The sequence below is a fragment of the Lacerta agilis genome, chromosome 6 (genome assembly GCF_009819535.1).
Source record: "Lacerta agilis isolate rLacAgi1 chromosome 6, rLacAgi1.pri, whole genome shotgun sequence".
Classification (NCBI taxonomy): domain Eukaryota; kingdom Metazoa; phylum Chordata; class Lepidosauria; order Squamata; family Lacertidae; genus Lacerta; species Lacerta agilis.
Window position 1 is genome coordinate 61,207,372 of NC_046317.1, and position 21,765 is coordinate 61,229,136.

Here is a 21,765-nt window from a genome sequence, read left to right on the forward strand (position 1 = left end):
AGAGTGTTGGAGTGCATCCTGGGGTCACTACAAACATAGTGACACACCGATTCAAATCATGCTGTCCTGCTTAACCACCATTACACTATCAAGTCAGCCTGGTTTATAAGAAACCACACCCACCTCAACAACAACAAAATTTCGCATGAATCTCACTTTTGGACTGGTGGCGTTCAGCAGAGAGAATATCCTCTGGGGCTATTCCAATATAAATAACATGTTTTGAATTTTAATATCTACATGTTCACTGTTCCTTAGTATCTCAGCAGAAAAAGCCATATTCCTAAAAGGAGTACAAGGAAGCAGTATGGGAAACTAACCCAGCACTTCATTATTTTTATCGCTTCTGTACGGCTATGACCACTTAGTAAATAAAATGGTTTTTTTTAAAAAAAAAGATAGAAGGAAATTGCACAAACCTTCTCTTCAACTCTGCCTAACACATTCTGCATCCTATTGTCACTGTGTACCTTCTCCTATAGAGCCAGTGTGGTGTAGTGGTTAAGAGCGGTAGACTCGTAATCTGGTGAACCGGGTTCGCGTCTCCGCTCCTCCACATGCAGCTGCTGGGTGACCTTGGGCTAGTCACACTTCTCTGAAGTCTCTCAGCCCCACTCACCTCACAGAGTGTTTGTTGTGGGGGAGGAAGGGAAAGGAGAATGTGAGCCGCTTTGAGACTCCTTCGGGTAGTGAAAAGCGGGATATCAAATCCAAACTACTACTATAATCCTTTTCCGATAATTTGGACTCCTATTGTTCTACATTAGTCCACTTAACATTAGTTCTAGAACCACACTTTTCCATTTGGTGCTTTGAGGGACCCTTCTTAGCTACTTTGCCAGAAGCATTCAGAATCCCTAATGGTCACTGCTCTCCATGGTAACATTGCCCAAGATTTTCTGAACCGACACCAGATACTCATCTATTGCCAAACGCTCTGCAATGTTGCTGTTGCTCACTATTTCCTGCTACGCCTTTTGGGGTCAGAGGAATCACATTACACTGGACTCCTGCTGCTCTGTATCTGTATAGAGCTGTATACAGAAAGATTTCTCCAGCTACATTTCAGAAGTGGCAGACTCTCTCAAGGTACTCCTATTCAACCGAGAACTGCTGTTGTGCTTAACATAGATCATTCCTCAAGTAACATAACTTAATACAATTTAAGTGTTTAAATCTAGGACTTTTAACATGTCCGGAGAGCACACCAATTAGCTAAAGCATTTTCGGAAAAGGGAAGAAGCCCTGCAGTATCAAATGAGTTCTCTTCATCCTTTATGTCAAAGGACTGCTTTCTAAACTAGATGGTAGATGGGTCTTAAAAGGTATCAAGACTCCAGGGGGGGGGAAGGGTCTGAAGGGGCATATCTGAAAGAAGGTGAGACCAGAAGCTGAGACTGGGAGTGGACAGGATCTTAAAGAACACATTTTCTGGTGAAGAAAGGTCCAAGAGCCCTAATACCAATCCCTTTACAGCCACTATTGAAAAGAGCCCTGAAGGTCAGTAGACAAGTCTAAATTTAGCAGTGGTAGATAACAACAGAAAGTTCTGATAGGTGCTTATGTGCTTTGTATAGGCTTCTTGAGTTCTACATTCCTGACTGTTTTGGAATGTACTGTAGCTCATGCTGCAGATTTCCCACCATCATAGTGCCATTCTTGCCACTTTGGGGTATGCTGAAGCCTTAATGAGTGCTGCAGCACACTATTTCTCAACATACAGTTACAGGTGGGTAGCCGTGTTGGTCTGCCATAGTCAAAACAAAATAAAATAAAAAATTCTTTCCAGTAGCACCTTAGAGACCAACTAAGTTTGTTCTTGGTATGAGCTTTTGTGTGCATGCACACTTCTTCAGATAACTTAGTTGGTCTCTAAGGTGCTACTGGAAAGAATTTTTTATTTTATTTTGTTTTTTCTCAACATACAGTAACCCCATAACAATATTTGGTATCATAACAGCATAAAAATTACTCCAAATATTATTAGCACTTAGGGATGAGATCCATCAGAAGCACAGCATTCTGACCCCCCCCCACCCAATTGGAGTCATTCCAGAGCAATTAATCAAAATGAGGAAGCAACAGTTATTTATTTTAACTGGGGGGGGGGGGTCGGACTAATTCTGTAGCAAACTTTGTACCTCTGGTTTTCTGGGTGGAAAGGGGGAGGCATGAGCCGAGAGAGAACCAGAAATTGGAAATATTTAACCCCAGGTTTCCAGATTTACTGAGCCTGCACAAATTAATGGGCTTGCACAAACTTCAGTCTCAAGAAAGTTGTTTGTTTGTTTGTTTTTCTATCTCCTTTCCGGGGAGATTTGGCTGAAATAGACCCCCCCCCCCACGAAGAGCTACTCTTTTTCTCCCTATACAGTACAGAGATAATTTGTGTATGGGAAAGAATGTCTTTCATGAAGTAACTCTCTTTAATAGCCACAATTCTGTCAGCCATGCCAATGCATCCATTCTCTGCTTCAGGGTGAGAGAGGAAGAGTGCAGACTCTTGGAAACTAACTAATTACTAAACAGTTTTAGCAATGTTGCAGCGAGGCAGAGATATCTTCAACAACAGAGGGAAAATGTTTGCTGACCAAAGGTAACAATTTAGGATACTTACTTCTATGTTTACAAAAGAAATAAAGAGCTACTGTCAGCTCAGCATTGCCCAACCACTTTTTGTACTTCCACTGAATCAGACACATTATTGCAAAATTGCAGTGAAGGAAAAAGCGCTTTATTAGGTGAGGTGTTGACCCACAGTTGTTAATACTTGCTTATGCCTTTATGTGCCAAAGCATTGTCTCAGTAGCACTAAAAGGCAGGGAGTACCTCTGGTTTTAAACCCTCTTTTGCTATGCAAATACTGACACACTGAATGCATTAGAAGTTTTCCTGAGCTGGTGAGAGTTTCAGTAAATTCAGCTCAAGTGACACTGTGCTAGTTTATTGCTTTTAGCCCCTAAGGCAAATCTGTTGTATACACTGTTTTGCAGGCTTATTTCCAGGAGTGTGGGGCTCATTTCCTTCCTCCATCCTAATATGAAAGAGAAAAGGCAACAGCCAGTTCAGACAGCAACTTCTACAAGCAAAAGTTTCCTCAAAGTTTAAAGCACAACTTGTAAAGTCTCCAGCTTCATTTGGAAAACACTGCTACGTGTCAGACGTGCTTGGAAGTGGAATTCAGAGATACTAGCCAAGGATAGTTATTTTAAAAGCTACATTTACAGTAAATAAGATGGTTGAGTCAAATTGATGCTGTAAATGAATAAAAAGCATTTTCCCAGACTCTATGAATAGAGACAAACCCAGACTAAACGTTGGTACAAAGAGAAGAAAATTGAATGAATTCTTATTTAGGCAAAGAGAGGTATGGGTCATTCACAAAGTTTCTACTTCATTAGGGTGTTGAAGCAAAGCAGAAATTCCCAGGATGTTGCGCAACAGGTTTTTAACTGTGCCACTTTATGAAGAAGCAAACTTTATAATTGTAGAATTACGCAGCACTTTCAAAGTACTGTAAACTCAGCAACATAATTATCTGACATAGGATAGGATTCTCTTTACAATTCTTTATGGAGGACACAGTAACAACTTTCTCATATCTAAGCCCAGGAAGGAACACTCAGCTCCACATCTTGGAAACACGCAGTTAGTTGTGTTTCCCACTCACTAACTTACAGGACAGTGCCACCACAGAATATGGTACTGTATGAAAGAAAGCTACTACCACCCATCCATTCGTTTATTTTACATTACATTAGATTTATATACCACCTTTCATCATAAGATCTCAGGGTGGTTCACAAGATAAAGTCCTACCTCACAAATGGGGAGGAGAACTATGCATGCTCCCTTGAGCTCCTTGGAGGACAGGGTGCATTATAAATGTCATCAATAGTAAGATTTCTACCATCCCAGTGAGAATCATGATCACCATATGAGCAGCTAAGTCTCATGTTCCTATGAGTTTTTCCATGAGATGGAATAATCTTGTTTATGGGAAGGAGTTAGTGTTGTCACCCAGTAATAGAAATAGTGTAGCACAAACAGATTTATTCAGAAATTGGCCCCCACTGTGCTTGGTGGGGCTTGCGGTTAGGAAAATATGCACAGGATTACAATGCTGAGTAAACACATGCAATTCTCAAGGCTGGGGATAACCAAATGCAGTCTTCTACCCTGCCAGCAGGAGCCCCTACCAGGTCATTAGACGAACAAACAATGCACTTCCTCTGTTCATTTGCAGGGTTCCAACACACACACACACACACACACACAGAGAGAGAGAGAGAGAGCAACAATTTCCCTCCCATGCACAACAATGAGAAGGAAACAAACACTACCAGATCCTGGACTAGGATAATGCTCCCCTGGTTTAGGGGGTTTATTGTGGAGGGGGGGCACTGGGAAGAAATTTGACCCAAGCCTCCCTGCTCCCCGAAGCATGCCTCCAGCACACCACCTTTTTGCCTCAGAAGGTCAGCGGTTCGAATCCCCGCGATGGGGTGAACTCCCACTGTTCGGTCCATGATCCTGCCAACCTAGCAGTTCAAAAGCACATCAAAGTGCAAGTAGATAAATAGGTAGGCTACCGCTCCGGCAAGAAGGTAAACAGTGTTTCCGTGCACTGCTCTGGTTCGCCAGAAGTGGCTTAATCATGCTGGCCACATGACCCGGAAGCTGTCTGCTGACAAACGCCGGCTCCCTCGGCCTATAGAGCGAGATGAGTGCCACAACCCCCGAGTCGTCCACGACTGGACCTAACAGTCAGCAGTACCCTAGTTACCTCTGAGTTCCATTGTCACTCTCCACCCTCAGAGAGATCCCACATGTCCTATCCCCCCCAACCCACCCTCCCAGGGACCTTGGAATTGCAGTGACCACTGATTAAAACTGCATGCATCTGCATACAAACAAAGCTGTTGGGAAATATATCCTTCGTTTCCTTATTATTCGCAGGCACCATATTAGACTAAACACCCCCTCCAATGTGAAAAAGAAAAGTGAATTCCTCATCCTAGCTGGTGCTTACTACCCACTTTCTTTAAATAGCTGTTTTCCCAGTTTTCAGCAGGAGGCTCAACGGTTTAGTGGTAGGAAGTGCTCAGATACCCACATACCACCTGTTCTTGTTTCAGGTTAGCCAGCTAACTAAAGCCAAATGATCTGAAAAACTTGCTGATGAGAGAGAGCAATGAGAAGAACAGAGTCAGAGCTTCTGCTCCCTTTTGGAAAGCAAAGGTTCATCAAAATACGAAAAAAAAAATCGATTTCCAACAAGTCCTCTTCAGGTTAGCCCACTTAATTTCAAATTATTCCAAGCTCTTCAGAACCAAAATATTAAAATAGTTGCATATTGTTTATAGATCTACTGTATATTTATCTGGTCAGAATTATTAAGTTAGGCCTAAGCACAATTTACTACTATTGTCGCTGGTTTCTGAGGACACTTGCCCATTTGAGTCCATCTACATTCTACAATCATGAATGCCAGAAACTGATCTAACAAACGTCACTACACAGATGCAAGGAAGCTAAGGAACGCCAAAACCTGGACCAGATGAACAAATGCTGACCAGCATGCATATGACACACCTGTTCGGGCAACTGTAACTTTTTTCAAGCTCCTCTGTGGTGCAGAGGGAAAGAGGTGCAAGTATTAAGTACCTCTCTGTCACCAAATGTTTTATCAAAATCCAGCCAGCATCACTTGCTCCTTCATTAAAAACTTTGCAAATTACTGCCATATTTATTAACAGCCAGTAACCACCTGATCAGCACAGGTACACAAACACACATGTAAGCAGCCTTCATCAGGGCCCAATACCATATTTAGTTGCATCATTTTCTCTAGAGAGATAGTGTTGTGTTTGCTCATGAAGCTTAGCTTTGTTTGGACGAAAGTTTCCCAAAGCTCCAGTAGGTGTTAGCTGTTCATAAGCCAGCTATTGAATATGGAGCATAACATGCCCATCTCCAGGGGCCCAGCTGTGCATGCCATTCACAGCCTTGACTTGCAGTAATGTTAGCTAGGCACTGCTCATAACATTGCTCCATAACTTGGCTGAACAAGTGGAACAGTTGAAAATTTTAAGTTTCTGACCAGGCCTATATTTTTTTTAAAAAAACAAACAAGCATATAAACTTGCAAGCATTAAACCTGGAGGAAGGTATTTCAGCAGTAATACCCAGGCCTCTGCTAAAAAAAAGGGAGAGGGTCTCCATGGATCCTCATAAACTGGGAAATTACAGAGGTCATTATAATAAGCTATGGCCAAGCAGCTTCAGGCACTCATGGATGGAATGGATTGGGCTGGACTTAAGGGCAGAAAGTGCCTTTGTCTTCCTGGTCAACAGTCTGTATCGGTAGATAGGGGAAGCCTGGACCAGTTACAAGCCAATTGTGCAGACGAAGTGCAGGTGTTCTGCAATGTTTCCGCTTCTATTTTTCCAGAAGGTTGATCCTGAATGTGGTGCTGAGAGACTACTGTTCCTTTTCATGGGAGAGCTCCAGCAAAGTTCCACAGGGATCTTTTATGAAACTAACTGTACCAGGGGACTGGGGTTATAAGTCTATTTGGTATGCTCCCTTCTTGTATTCTCATCAAAGACAGGTGAATCAGTGGCTTCCCTGAACATCTTTTTAAAGTCTAGTAGCGGACTAAATGAGGTACTCAATCCAGATTTATAACTGTTGGTGCACTGCCTAGAGTGGCAGTATATATGCTGATCCTGGTTGATGTCACAGTTGCTTAAAAAATCAGATTCACAAACCAGGAATTCCCCTAGATCCAGGTTTGCTTCTGGCATCCATAGCTGTAAGTGATTTCGTAGGTATGCTTCCTGGATACTACTTTGTTCCACTAGCTATAATTTTGTTTCCAAGCAAAATTAAAGGTGCGGGCCAACAAATTTTAGTCCAGCTATGCATCTTTATATCACACACTCAGAGAAAGAAATAGTTGGCATTGAGCAACAAGACCCTTCTGTAGGTGTCACCAGATTTTAAAGCAGTTAGTTGCTACCAGAAACAGGGCTTTTTTTCCAGTGCCTGCCCCCTCAAGAAAGGCCTCTTGAAAAAGCTTGGCCAGATTTGCTCTACTGGTCCATTCAGGAAGGTCATTAACATTTTCAGCTTTTTATATAAATGATTTGGCCACAATGTACATGATGCAAGTTGTTCCATTTGCTTTATTTCAAATTATGGCTATGAAGTCCAACCTAATTAGCTATTGTTGGGTTTGGGAGAGTCAATTTAATTGCAAGCATTAAACTAAAAGACATTGGAATCAATATTTACCAGACACTGGCAGTAGTATCAAAATAATTAAAACGCGAAAACATATCTAAAGTTTTACTGGAGCGGGTAAATAACAAACTCTGTTCTATATGACAAGCAAGGTCTTTCTCCTATCAGTTCATAAAGCAATTACCCTATACTGCCTCTGCTGCACAAAATTGGTTTACACAGTGCTTCAGAATAGGTTTAAATGCCTTTTATCTGGCTATGTGCACATTTCAAATGGAGCTGTGTCACCACCTTATCTACAGAGGAAAGCCTCTCCCCAGTTAACTAGATAGGTTTAAAAAAAAACTTTAAGACAGTTAAAGGTACAGGTAAAGGGACCCCTGACCATTAGGTCCAGTCGTGTCCGACTCTGGGGTTGCGGCGCTCATCTTGCGTTACTGGCCGAGGGAGCCGGCATACAGCTTCCGGGTCATGTGGCTAGCATGACAAAGCTGCTTCTGGCGAACCAGAGCAGCACACGGAAACGCCATTTACCTTCCCGCCGGAGCAGTACCTATTTATCTACTTGCACTTTTGATGTGCTTTCGAACTGCTAGGTGGGCAGGAGCTGGGACCCAGCAACGGGAGCTTACCCCATCACGGGGATTCAAACCGCCGACCTTCTGATCAGCAAGCCCTAGGCTCTGTGGTTTAACCCACAGCGCCACCCGCGTCCCAGTAAGGCAGTTAAAAGGGGACAAATTTCTTGCTCAACAGGAAGAAAATGTCTGAACAGAACAAAATCTCAATACGTAGTATTTATCTGAACAGGCACAAGTTGAAATAAAACTCATCACAGTCACTTTCCCCTCTTGTTTAATCTGACAAAAATAATTTGGTTCAAGTGGAGTTTTGCTCAGCCCCCTTGGCTAGAAGAAAATCTGGCTCTGCCTGGTATACGTGACTATCTGGGGCTTGTAAGGGCTCAGCACCACACAATAGACAATTGAGGGCCTCCTTGGTTATTGCAAAGCTCACAGGGTGAACTAAGGTCAGCAACAGGCAGACAGAGAACTACTGAGGGTTTTTCAACTTGTGGAAATGACACAACATTCCTTTTCACATCAGCCACAGCATATCCCATAAGCAACCTGAAAAAAGAGGTGTTCTTTGTGTGGTCAGTCTCTGAACTTGGATAAAGGAAAGGCGGAAGACTGTCACTTTTACAAAAGTTGCAGCAGTGCCTCACCTTCACAAGAACAATGCAATCTGCCAGCACTTTAGATTCACAGCAGGTAAATATGTTTTTTAGGCCATGCAATGTGACACATAATAGTGACCAAGCTTTCCGGTTTTCCTGCTGGACGTTAATCTAAGCAGGAGTGGGGAGGGGAAAGGTGGCTTGGTGTTAAAATTGGTCTATCTTAAGATGAAGTGTAGTAGCAAGAACAACCTTAATAGATTAGGCCAGTGGTTCTCAAACTTTTTAGTCCAGGCCACACTTTCAGAATAAAAATTTGCTTGTGCTACACTCAGGGTTTTTTATTGATGAGAAATACACTGGAAAAGGAAAAGAAACAACTCCTAGCAGTGCTTGATTTATAACACAGAACACAACTACTTTATAATATGACCATGGGACATCCAGAAAGTATAGAACAACACAGCTACCTAAAAACATGAATCATTCCCAAAATATAATTATACTCTTCTCCAGCACTCTGTTTGAACAGTGATTCTGCATCACAGCTAGGATTGTCCTCAGTATCACTTGACACTCTTGCTCTCATTTTGAAAAGATATTTATCTTAATAATAATAATAATAATAATAATATGATACTATACAATACTATACTAGGCTATACTACACTGAAAAGTTTAAATGTTTCTTTGATTGGCCTTGAATCTTCCCGCCACACTTGCCCATCCTCTCCTGCCACACCGTTTGAGAACCAATAAATTAGGCTTCCTGAGGTGCTATGCAAGGTTCAGGCTATAGCTAGAGAAACAAAATCCAGCAGAGACATCAAGTTCTAGAACAGAGATGGGGATCCTGTGACTTCCATATGTTTCTGGACTATACCACCCATCATGCCAGTGTACTAGCCAATAACAGCTGGAGCGCCACAAGTCCCCCATCCCTCTATGAGAGATTAATTTGCACATATTTGTGCAGTGCTGGTTGTTGTTAAAATGGCACTACTTTTAAGAGATTGCACATACTTCCTTCAAGCAGCATCTGGAACTATTTACTCCTCAGCCAATTGAAACCAAAGAATTAGATCACATTGTAAGCCAGATTCTGTTAAAATATCAAACGATTTCTTGAGAAGCAAATAAGGAGCTATTTATTTGTTAGTTGTTTTGGGCATCATCTGTACTGCCAGAACATATAAACTATAACTGGTCCCTCAAAAACTTCTACATGAAAAGAAAAACCAAACTCTTTGAATTCTCCACTTTTGTTGCTGGACAGGGTTGAGATACTTTATTTAAACAGTACTCTAAGAATTCAGAATATATTGATTCTAATTAATTAGTTTATTTTTAAAGATTACCTATATAGTATTTTATAAACTTCTTGAAATATTGTTTTAGGTTTTTTTTCCTGGGATAATAAAATTGGATGTTTATGAGGGTGACAAGGTGTTCCTCAATCTAGTACATGTAATGCACTATAAAATGTATATTTTAAGGAGGGTGAGGAACAGGTTCACAAATGCATATTTAAAATTCTCTCCCCTGGCTTAAAAACAAAAGAATGCAGAAATGGGGCGGAATGGGCTTACAGATAAACACAAAAGTGGCACAGACCAAAAGTTTCATTTAGTAGCCTTCCAAGTAAGGTAAAGGTAAAGGTACCCCTGACCGTTAGGTCCAGTCACAGACGTCTCTGGGGTTGCAGCGCTCATCTTGCTCTATAGGCCGAGGGAACCGGTGTTTGTCCGCAGACAGCTTCCGGGTCATGTGGCCAGCATGAGTAAGCCGCTTCTGGCGAAACCAGAGCAGCACACGGAAATGCTGTTTACCTTCCCGCAGCAGCGTTACCTATTTATCTACTTGCACTTTCTGATTGGCAAGCCCTAGGCTCTGTGGTTTAGGCCAGTGTTTTTCAACCACTGTTCCGCGGCACACTAGTGTGCCGCGAGATGTTGCCTGGTGTGCCGTGGGAAAAATTTGTTTATTTGATTCCTATTCAAGAGAATTACTTTATATATAGTCAATATAGGCACAGAGTTAAATTTTTTAACATTTTCTAATGGTGGTGTGCCTCGTGATTTTTTTCATGAAACAAGTGTGCCTTTGCCCAAAAAAGGTTGAAAAACACTGGTTTAGGCCACAGCGCCACTCGCGTCCCAGCCTTCCAAGCAGTTTCCTTCGAAAGTTATGCTTAAACATCCCTCTCAGGGACACCTCTAAATTCATACTTGTATGGTAAGTGTACCAATATTGAGTTGAGAACACTAACAGTTTGATGCTAGGCAGCATGAGAAACAGATGTGAAAGCTAGGAGTGGAATGGCATCTTAAACCTAGGTTATGGGCGCAAGAATGGAATGTCTAGGCACACTTTTTAATAACAAGAATACAAAGCTGAAAATTAATGAACTGCAGCTAAAATATTATGTTAATTTTTCACATGGTCTAGTCCTTCCCCTGCCCACCCCCTTAATACTCTTAAAAGGGTCTCTTCCCCAGTCTTTAGATAGTACAGTAGCTGGAAGTGGGGAGGCAGAAAAAGGTCCTCCTTGCCTTCCACTCTGCAGTTTTAATCTGAAATCTTAGGCACAATAATGCGCCCATTGCTCAGAAACTGCTTGTGCTGATGAAATTGCCTATCACAAAATGTGCCTAGAACAATGAGTTTTTCAAACACTGATGCTAGGTGATTATAGTACTAAAATGCACAGAGGTGAAAAACTCCACACAACTAAACTCACATCTAGGTGGCAAGATAAATTTGTTCTACAGCAGCATTTCAGATAGTGGGCCTTGGGCTACTTTCAGGAATGTTACTCACGGTGCCACAGCTTCCTCAGTGCCTCATTTGCCTGTTTCCCTGCTCTCCCAGGCATGCCTGCTTAGTCCTTTTTCAGAGGTACCTCTGGTTACGAACTTAATTCATTCCAGAAGTCCGTTCTTAAGCTGAAACCGTTCTTATCCTGAGGCACGCTTTCGCTAATGGGGTCTCCCGCTGCACGCGCCTCCAGTGCACAATTTCCATTTGCATCCTGGGGCAAAGTTTGCAGCCAGGAGCAGCTACTTCTGGGATAGTGGAGCTCATAACCTGAAGCGTTCGTAACCAGAGGTACCACTGTATTGGATCAGCACCTCCTTGCATGCTCTGAGAGGAAAGGGCCAGAGAAAGTGTTGAGCTTATAGATAAAAAAGTTAATATATAACAGCAAACAGTAACAACAGACAGGGAATGGTTAAGGGGATAAGAGGGGAAAGAAGTTATAAGAGAAAGAAGTGAATGTAAAATGACCAGGAAGGAAAGAAGCTGACACTTTGAGAGAGTGAGTGTTAAGGTACAAAATGAATGGGAAAGGAGAACAGAAGAAGCTTCATGCGGCGGGTGAAAATACTTTCAGAAGCATGTGAGGGTGGAAAGGGAAGAATAGAGCTTCTGGATTAGCAATTCTGCGTAAAACAGGGGTCGGCACGGCTTACGAGTCACGGGCCAGATCACTCCCGCGGACCGGTGCAGTGCAACGCCGGAAATCGCATCTGCGCATGCCCAGACGCCGGAAATCACGCCTGTGCAGAAGTGATTTCCGGCACCGCAGACATGCACGGACATGGTTTCTGGCATCTGGACCTGCCAAGAAGCGATTTCGGGAGCCGCGTGAGAGTCCCCGCGCCATGCTGTGCCGGTTTAACACAGTGCGTGGGGACTGACCAAGCAGTCCGGCCCATGGGCCTTAGGTTGCCGACCCCTGCAGTAAAATGAGGCTGCAGAACAAATGACTATGCTTTTTATGAGTTAAGTAACTCCTTGCCAGATAGAAGAGAAAAAACAGATTATCAGTAGGAAATGATGATTATGCCAAACACTTCTTCCATCTGCCACCATTGGCTGCCCCGCTGACGGTGGCTTGATGCACCCCATCCCTATCCCCCCCCCCACTCAGTCCATGCAGTGGGGGTGACTCTAATTCCCCCCCATCTGCACTCACCCCACCCACAGGATCTCTGCAGCTGCTTCTTTCCACATCCCCAAGCCTGATCTACACACACTTCACGCGTCTGATCTCTGTGTATGCTCTTCCCTCATCCCCGTGTCTGATCTCCAGTTTCAGAAATTGTGATATATTGCGATGCTTAGCTGCTGATATATCACAATGTTGGAAAACCAGATATCGCTCAGCCCTAGTCTGTTATTTTGTACTGTATACCTAAAATTGTTGCTCATTATCCTTTGCTTATTATCCATTGCTTTTTGTTCAAAAATTGCTCTGCAGAGGTAACTTACCAGAGAGTTATCAAAATTTTCAAAAGTAGAGGGTCTGTGGCTTGGCTTTTGAAAAATAGAGGGACCTCAGTAATTAGCTAATTAGGAACCACTGGCCTAGATAATAATGAGGCCAGAAGAGGAAGACTGTCACAGAGGCTAATCAAAGGAATGAGGGCAAGAGAAACCGAACTGGAAAAACGGAATAATCAGAGGAAAGATGCACACAGGTAGGAGCTGCAGGTGAGAGAGGCTGAGGTTCATGTGAAGTTTTAAAAGCATGTGATAGAGGCTACCATTGGCTACTACCCATGATGACTGTGCTCTTTCTTATTGGAGGCAATATGCTTCTGAATACCACTTGTTGGAAACTGCAGAGCAGGATAGTTCTCTCCTGTGCTCAGGCCCTGCTCGGGGGTTTCCCACAGGCATCTGGGTGACCAATGTGAGAACAGGATGCTGAACTACCAGTAGGTGGGTCTGATCCAGCAGGCTCTTCTTATATTCTGCTATATTACCAATCCAGCACCAATTTCCAATTACTGGAAATTACCAGTAAGTATGAAGTAACATTACTGTCTACCTCATTCAAGCTGAAATCAAGTTTTAAGAATTTTAGATTCTGAAAAAATATTCCAAATCAGAAAAATTAATCTCCATTGTATTAATGGGAAATCTCTCAGGCAGCAGTTTTAAAGCATACTACTTGGAAGTAAATCGAGTAAATCACTGAGATTCTGGCACACTACTCACAAATGTTCAGCCCCAACATGCCCTCCAGAGTTCACATGTTTTTATCAATACATGAATATTGTGCCCTCCCCAGTTCACCAAGCAGAAAGCCTATCTGTTAGTAGTTAAACCTCAGATCTGAAAAAGCCACTGTTTCATCAGTTTACAAAAGTGATTCCTTGCCCTGGAAGTTCACAACGATTCCCAGAACTGTCACCCTCTTTCACCTTTCTTCCCAACCGTTTTCTTCCTAATTGTTGCTCCAGTCTTTGAACTATGGACCATCTGTAGTCTGTCATGGAAATATGGACCAGCAAGGACAGTGTATTAAATCACTTATATGTGACAATGCTGAAGCTCAGCCCAAAATGAAGTATCATAGAGAAAAATAAAATTGCAACCTGTCAGCTTCAAAACTGTATTTTTCAGATACTAATCATACTAACAATTGTGACAAAAGCCCCCCCATTACTTACTTACCAACACTAAAACAACAAAGTCAGATTGAAATGTCTTGCATCTTACAATGGGACTCATTAGATTGCATGCATACCAAGTTAGAGGACATTAAAATGCACAGTCTTGCCATGTTAATTTTACCTGCTCTGAGAAGTCAGCACAAGATCAAAGTACAACAGAAAGTGTGCAAACAAATCTCATTCCTAGTGTTTTCATCTCAAACACTAGGAACTGGCTCCAGATCAAGTGCATAAGGCTATGAATGTTATAAAGATAATTTCAGATTTCCCCCCAGTATTATATTATTGTTTAGTTGGGGTCCTATCCATATGTTAATTCTCACAATGATTACTGTACATCTAGTGCACATCAGGCTGACAGTATCCAAAATGACCCAGAGAGAGACTCCTTCAATACAAGCATTAAGTCTAAATTACTCCTCATGATTGTGACTAGGAACTGATGCAGTTTTGCAAGCTATATGCTGTGGCACAGCACAGCATAGCTAGCCAAAAACAGAGACAGCCTGAATTGAACTCCCTTATCCTGCTGGTTTATAGCAGAAGCAAGCGTGTAATTAGTATGAATAGTGCAATTTGTTTTTATAACTCAGTGTGTTCAAAGTTACAGGGAATGAAATAAGAGATTCATATTTGCACTAAAGAAAAACTGACTTAGAATGAAGGTACCCATAAGCAAAATTATTTTTTCCCCATCAGTTGTGAAGCATCTCAAGACAAGAGCTCAGGACTAGAAATCATCATCAAGATGGAAGCATTCACCCTGCTTCCAAGGTTATGGTACAATTCCAAAGTACACTCAGAATTCAAATGTATTAATAAAGATAATCTCAACACAGGATTCATTTATGTTCATGTTCTCCCACAAATCTCAAGAGGAGCGTAGAACAATAAGTGGCAACCACACAGCTGGTCACAATTGAGGAAAGATGGCTGATGCCCTAGTATTTCATCCCCATGTAATGCCTGAAGAGGACTGCGATATGCTAAGATGGAATCCTGTCCCATGTAAGCAATGTTTTGTTGGCTGGGGCTGAAAAGATTTGTAGTATAGACTAGCTAGAAGGCACCAAGATGGCAAAGCCTGCCATAGGTTGTACATGGGACTGTCTATCGGGTGCAGGAGAGAGAATGAGCTCTGTGCTCTGTCACAAATGCATAGAACCTTCATATTGCGGTTCTATTTAATGAGATGTTCAATGCATCTCTTGTTTAAATTACTATAGATTTTTATTTGACCTTCCATGATTCTCATTTCTGTATTTATTAGAGATTATGAGCCAATAAATTCATATTTATGTGGATATACTGCAGTATGGCTGAACGCCCTGACAGAACGTTTATATCTTGTAGAGTGTGCTGGTCCCAAGGGTAATCAAAGAAGCGAGGTCCAGGTCCGGTCTGGCGTCCAAAGAGTCAGCAAGGAGTCAGTCTGGCAAAGCCAAGGCAGGATAAAGGGAAGGAAACCAGGCAAGGTCAGGAACAGGATCACAGGCAGAAATCTGGCCAACAGCAATGTTGCTCCTGCAACCTGGGGCGGGGTCTGACAGCCTTTTATCTCTGACGAGGCCCCCGACGGCTTACCACCCTGTCTCGCTTGAAGGCGAGCACTCCTCCTGCGAGTACTCGGGTCTCTCCTCCTCTCGGACCTGAGTCTCTGCAGCTTGGGAGACACCGGTGGGTTACTAGACCCAGGGGCCGCCTCAGCCTCTCCTGACCCAGCTGGTAGCTGAGCAGCTGTCAGTGATGACTCAGCTGATGACAAGGAGGTATTCCCCGCATCTGGAGCCAGGACAAGCTCAGGCTCCTGACTCAGCCCAGATGGTGCTTGTTGCAGGGGAACCTGTGCAGACTGGGGCTCTGCAGGATCAGGCCCCAGACTTGGTTCAGATGATGTCTGAGGCAGAGGATCCAGTGCCGACTGAGACTCCTCTGGTTCTGAGTCCGAGCCCGAGTCCCAGGCCATCACAAAAAGCCACTCAGTACAATTGTTCCCATCGGCAGCACTTGATTTAACAGGTTGGTTTTAATTAATATTGGCACATCTTAAATATTAGAAGTAAATGGAGTTAGCACAGATTAACAAAAAGCTAACCCATTCAGGCACCGGCTAGATAGATCTCCTATTCACAGAACAGCATCTCTGTAACCAGGCCTTTATTCCACACAAAAATTAGAAGTTTCTCTGCCTTATTAGGACTGACTTCTAGAACAGTGTTTTACACCAGTTCAATTTACTCTGTGATCTTTACAATTCAGTTCAGTCTATTCCGATAGCTTAAAATGGTAAAACGTAAGTACTGTAACAGTTACCAATACCTTATATAACCCAGTTGCATCATGCAAAACATGCTGTCAGTTCAGGAATTTATTTGTGCTAGGACTCACTAGACTTTCAAAATTACTCATCTAAACAAACCCTGTTCATTTAAATAAAAGACTTGAAATGCTTAGGCCTCCAGCTCCAGGAAAATTCAAAACAGTTTTGTAGATCCATTCCCCTACAACAGAGGAACACTTTTATGCAATGTTGAATAAAGTCAGTAAATTAACGGATACTAATGTATATCCTTAAATATTTTGCGTAGAAAATGATGTAAATCAGTATAAAAACAGTATGCACCCAACAGTAAAAACCTTAAAAAATTGAAAGAATAGGCATAGGGACAACCTGCTATCCTGAATGCCAAAACATGGATCAAGCAACAAATCCAACCACTGGAAATAAATAAACAAACAAACCAACAAACCAAAGGAGGTGCCTAGCCACCCAAAGCCTTGAAATCTTTTTCCTACTTTACAGTGTGTGCTCCAAGGTGCTGTGAGATTAGAAAGCAGCATGAATAATTACTTTTCCACAGGGACGGGTTTCTTGCAGTATATTCCGGTGTACAAGTTATCTTGTTTGAACTGTCTTCCTGGTCCTAGTCAAAACAGCCCTGCTTCAAATTCCTTCTGCAACACCATGTGATAGTTAAGGGGACAGAAGGGTATTGCGGTAGGGGCACTCTTTCTCTGTTATGACCCTACTCCTTTTATTTAATGTATGATGCCACTATACTGTGGTTTCTGCCACAGTTATGTGCAAGAGAACTATAGGGCTGCCAAAGTGTTATATAAACCATCACTACTGTGGGTTAGTATTCAGTTAAGTAGTTAAGATCAAAACAGCTCTGTTAAAGAAGTTAATCCACTGGCAGCTCTAGATTGCATGAGAAGCACAAGATTCATGGTTAATGCTCCATAAGGAGCAGGAAGCTTTGCTTGAACAGTTCTCACTGTACAGCAAATCAGAGTTTCATTTGAATTACATTTCAAGTTGATCTACTGTAAAATTGTGTGAGTGGGAAGAAGTGAACTTATCGATAGAATTGGCTGTTCATGTTAAGCATTGTGAAAAACACTTAACTGCTTTTAAAACAATGCCAAATTATCCAAGGAACTGTTCCTATTGAAGTTAAGGAATTTCAAAATGTCGAATGTGGCAGGATTTGGAGGGGCTTGTATTATGTCTGAATGTAATAATATGAATAAATAATGTGGTCTATAGCTCCATGATCCATCACTGAGAGCAAAAAACGAGTGGACTGTATCTCTGCTTTCATTTAAACTTCCCAAAAGGTTGTTGGGAGGTCTGCATTTGGACCATAGCATAGGGGAAGGGCTTAAACCTTTCCCCTTGCATCAAACTCCTAATGAAAAATGGCAAGAGCTATTATTTTCCTTATTACAAAAAAATTAAAAATATAGCCAAGGATTATTATTTTGTCAAGGAAATCTCATCAGTTATTAGCAAAAGTTTAAAAGGAGTAAAGATATATTAACACCTCTGAGACCATATCTAGCTTTACTCTCATTGTCCACAGTTCACCTTCTGTTGAAAGAGGGTTGATATCATCCCATGATCAGCCAGATCTAACTATTTCATGGTATCTTTCCCAGCCACTGCCCTTTCCCTCATCGTGGAAACTTTCTACACAATAATTTTGCCAAAACATGCCTATTCACAATACACCTCACTGTTTTTTACTGATCACTAGGATATGAAGGCCGGTTTAAAGTATAATTAATATGAATTTGAAGCTGTAGAGTAGGAAAGAGACACTTGTACTAGCCTTGCACAGGCTCAGACACATCCATTTCATCTCAAAGTTTCCTCTGTCTTCCATTATTATGCTATTACCATGCGTACAATTATGGAAATGCAGCATTACTTTAGGAAATGTTTTCTAAAGGAAAAAAGTTGAAGCCACCAGTCTTAAAAGGAAGAAATACATATATAAAAGATATGTGAAAAGATTAGTACAAAGGCAATGTGGGGCAAAAACTAGAACGTACGCAGGTGCCAACACACCCTTATTTGTTCAGAACTCAACCAGCAACACCAAGGAGGGCAAGGAACTCAGACTGTCAGGATGCAAAAAGCTATATGGTACTATGGGCTACAAGGGAAATGAAACAGAAATAGGGAAAGTGTTTGGTAAACTGAAATAACAAGGTTGGTGGAAAAATATAGGTGATGCTGACCAGGTATGCATGCCTAGAGCCAAGGTGGTACACTCAAGGACACACAAAACATACTACACACTCAATCTACCTTGATTGACAATTGGCTAGCTTATGATTGCAACATGATGCAACCAGAATGTATTTTAGACGAGTTATATGCAACTATGAGAAACGAAATGCCTCTTGGCACAGGCATATCCACAGCCAAGCTGTTACAACAGGACTGGAAATAGGGGCCAGAAGTTATAAAGAATGCCTGCCTAAACCAAGGCTGTTCCTTCTCCCTTCACTGGCTGGAACGCATTCGACCCCTAAAGGTTGTACCTGATATGGCAAAGTGCAAAGGAGTTATTTTGTTCCTTCTTTAACAACAGCCAGCTGCAAAACCAGAAGGTGAACAGCACTACTGTACTATATTCTACTGGGCAGTTCTTCTTAAAGCTACTGCAACATTTCTTCTGAAATGTGCAGAAATAGGTGCTTAACCACCATCAACATGGCTTAATCAAATACATGCAGAACTAGACAGACACACATGCTGAGGCAAAGATACACTGAACAGGTCACACAGCAAAACAATGAGCAATCATCCCGTTGCCTTAAACATAAAAATGAAATGGGTCTCCAGTACTGCATGTACATTACATGCCATTTGTTTTCTGTGATATTATCATAGATATCATAGATGCATCCATGTCTCTCCAGCAACTGCAGTTATGTTCCCATGACTGGCTGCTGTGTAATTAGAAGATTCTCATCATCAAATTTGTAGGAAAGCAGTTACAAGCAGAGGTGACAGAATATAATAAATTTCAAGCCACCCAATCACATATGCTAGTATAAAGTTTTAATAAAGTTTAATAAGTACTGAAGTTGTGAAGAGGCAAAAAAGTTTGGAAACACCTTTCTGTATCTGGAAATACAGTGTGCTGCATAACAACCAATACTGTACATATTTTACTTAAAATTGAAGACATTAACAGCTTGAAAATGAAAAATGCAAGAGAATCTATTATAGTCATAACCTGATCATCTTTCTCAGACAGACAGCAGGAGCAATGATTCAGTCCTATTGATAACTGTGCCTCAAGCTATGTAACCATCTGTAGTACTTTTCAAAAGATTATAGAGACCTGAACAACTCCGTAACATAGTTTCCTGCTATAGAACTGAGGATTCCATATTACAATAGGTCCATGCAACAAAACTCAGGTCATGCAAGAAATTGTTACCAAGGAAGGTGGTAAACAAATACAAGAAATAACTGAAGTATTAAATAGGTGGGTAACTTTCTTTATTAAAAATTGTAAACAGAGAAGGACACAGAATTACTGGTTCCTTATTGGGAAGGTTTAACTGCTGAGCCATGCTTGTGCCTGAAGAAAAAAACAGACAGTATGCTAGTTCAGCACAATTGCTTCTGTACCCAAGAATGCTTTAAGCTAACCTGATGTGTCAGCAGTCTTTAAGGTTCAAAATGTCACCAAAAGAAGGCACAGTAAACTAGGCAAATCACATTGTGAGAAAGTTGTCCTCCCCCAGTCCAAAGAGTGCCTATTTTGAAATGCTGATGGGCAAGGCGCTTGCTAAAGATTTGTCACCTTTTCAAAAGATACAAGAGGAGATGCATTCAAGGAACAATGATTGTTCATTTGCCACAACCAGAACTGCAAGCATCATCTCGCAAGGCAAGCTCACATCCTTGTATTCAACTGTAAGTAATCCACTGGTTCTAGACTTAAGAGTCGATTCACACATGGTTGCCATCACTTGGAGGCTGCAACATCTAGTGAAGACATCCGTGTGTGAAAGCCATCAAAGATAGAACTTTTAATTTACCACCTCACATTAAGTCCAACAAAAAGTATTTGAAGTGGAGGTAGTGCACACATTGAACTACAACCAAGTGGTGAGAAATCGAGGATTGTCAAGTATAATAGGACATTTAAAGCAATATGGTAAGCCCTCTCGAACTTCTGCTGCAAATCATTTTGAAGGGAGTTGCTAAGGCTACCCAGTGTGGGCTAGATAAGCTATCTATATTCAAAACCTGCATCTCAGCCCTGAGAGATGCACGCCTGTGCAACAGGGAAGTCAGTTATCCTCTCATCTCTCAAGACAAATGCAGGCATACAAAGCAAGCAAGCCATGCGCACAACTACTCATACCCAACTCTAACCCTTGTAAGATACATAGCAGAAACATGTTAATGTTAACGAATCCTTTTTCGCCATGCACTCCCAAACCACCACATGCTGAATTCAAACAAAGAAGCTAGCCAACCAGTCCTCTCTCCTCCCCGCCAGCCCAGCAAATCCCCAGGAATCAGGAAACAGTCGAATGCAATGGCCCCTAACCCAAGCAGTCCTCACCTAAAGATAAAGCGATAAACGATCAATAACGGGACCCCTTTCCCCATGGCCAACGTGGCAGGATGACCGGCCACCTTGGGCCTCTGACCTCCTCGCTTTAGTGCATCCCCCGACCCCCGGGGCTTAAAATCCTCCCCACAGCTCTGCTCCAGCACCACCCCAACGTCGCCACGCGCCCCTTCCACCTCGTGCCCGGCTCCCCAGGCTCGTGTCGACCGTTCTCGCGCGCCCCCCCTCCATTTCCCCGCGCTACTCCGGGGCTTGCGGGCAGACCGAAAAGCTGCCTCCCAACACGGCCGGCGACCACCCCTTTCTGCCGCGCCACGTGGAGCGCCGCTGGCTCCTGCACCAGGAGCCCCGAGAGAGGACTTTGCCTCCCGCCTCCCCAGCCTGGCAGCCGAAGCCCTCCCTACCCGTTGCACGCAGCGGGACTCACACGACGCGCTCCTGCCCCTTCCCCACGCCGCGTCTCTCTCTCTCTCTCTCGCGTCTCTCCTTCCAGACAGTCTCCCGAGCGCTACTCGCAGCCGCTCCCGCCCCCTCACGCACTATAACGGGCCGGGCGGGGAGCCTGCCTGAGGCGAGGAGGAGGAGCCGAGAGGCAAAGGGCGGGCTTTTGCGCCGGAGAGAGAGAGGCTTGACCAGCTGGCCTCCCCCACCGACCGTAAAGAAGCTGCGGCTGTCCTTATAGGAGAGAGAGAAAGAGGCGCCTTTGTGTGAGAGAGCTTGCCTGAGGGGGGAGCCTTTGTAGCTGCTCGCGAGGGGAGGCGGGGAAATATCCACATGGGGCAAATGGAAAGTGGCGTTTCTGCACGTAGAAGCTGGCGGCGTCGTTGGCAGAAAGGAGCGGGGCTGCCTCGGGTCTCGCTGTGGGCGCCAGTGGGCTCCTCAGTCTCGCTCAGTAAGGGGTCGACACAAGGGCCCCTTATTAACTGGTAGTTTTAAAAAAAGTGGTTCTGGGGCTTCAGCAGCCCACCTAAATTTAAGTTC

General features: G+C 42.9%; 1 protein-coding gene across 2 annotated transcripts in view; it reads right to left on the minus strand.

The window, feature by feature from the left end:
* SLC16A1 (solute carrier family 16 member 1) overlaps positions 1–21,268 on the minus strand; it is a 38,079-nt gene extending 16,811 nt beyond the window's left edge. Inside the window, exon 1 of one of the 2 annotated variants that reach the window (XM_033152969.1) lies at positions 21,189–21,268. The gene's annotated coding sequence lies outside the window, so the exon portion shown is untranslated. The remainder of the gene's footprint in view (positions 1–21,188) is intronic. The other variant, XM_033152970.1, reaches the window with a different exon arrangement.
* Positions 21,269–21,765: the final 497 nt, after the last annotated feature.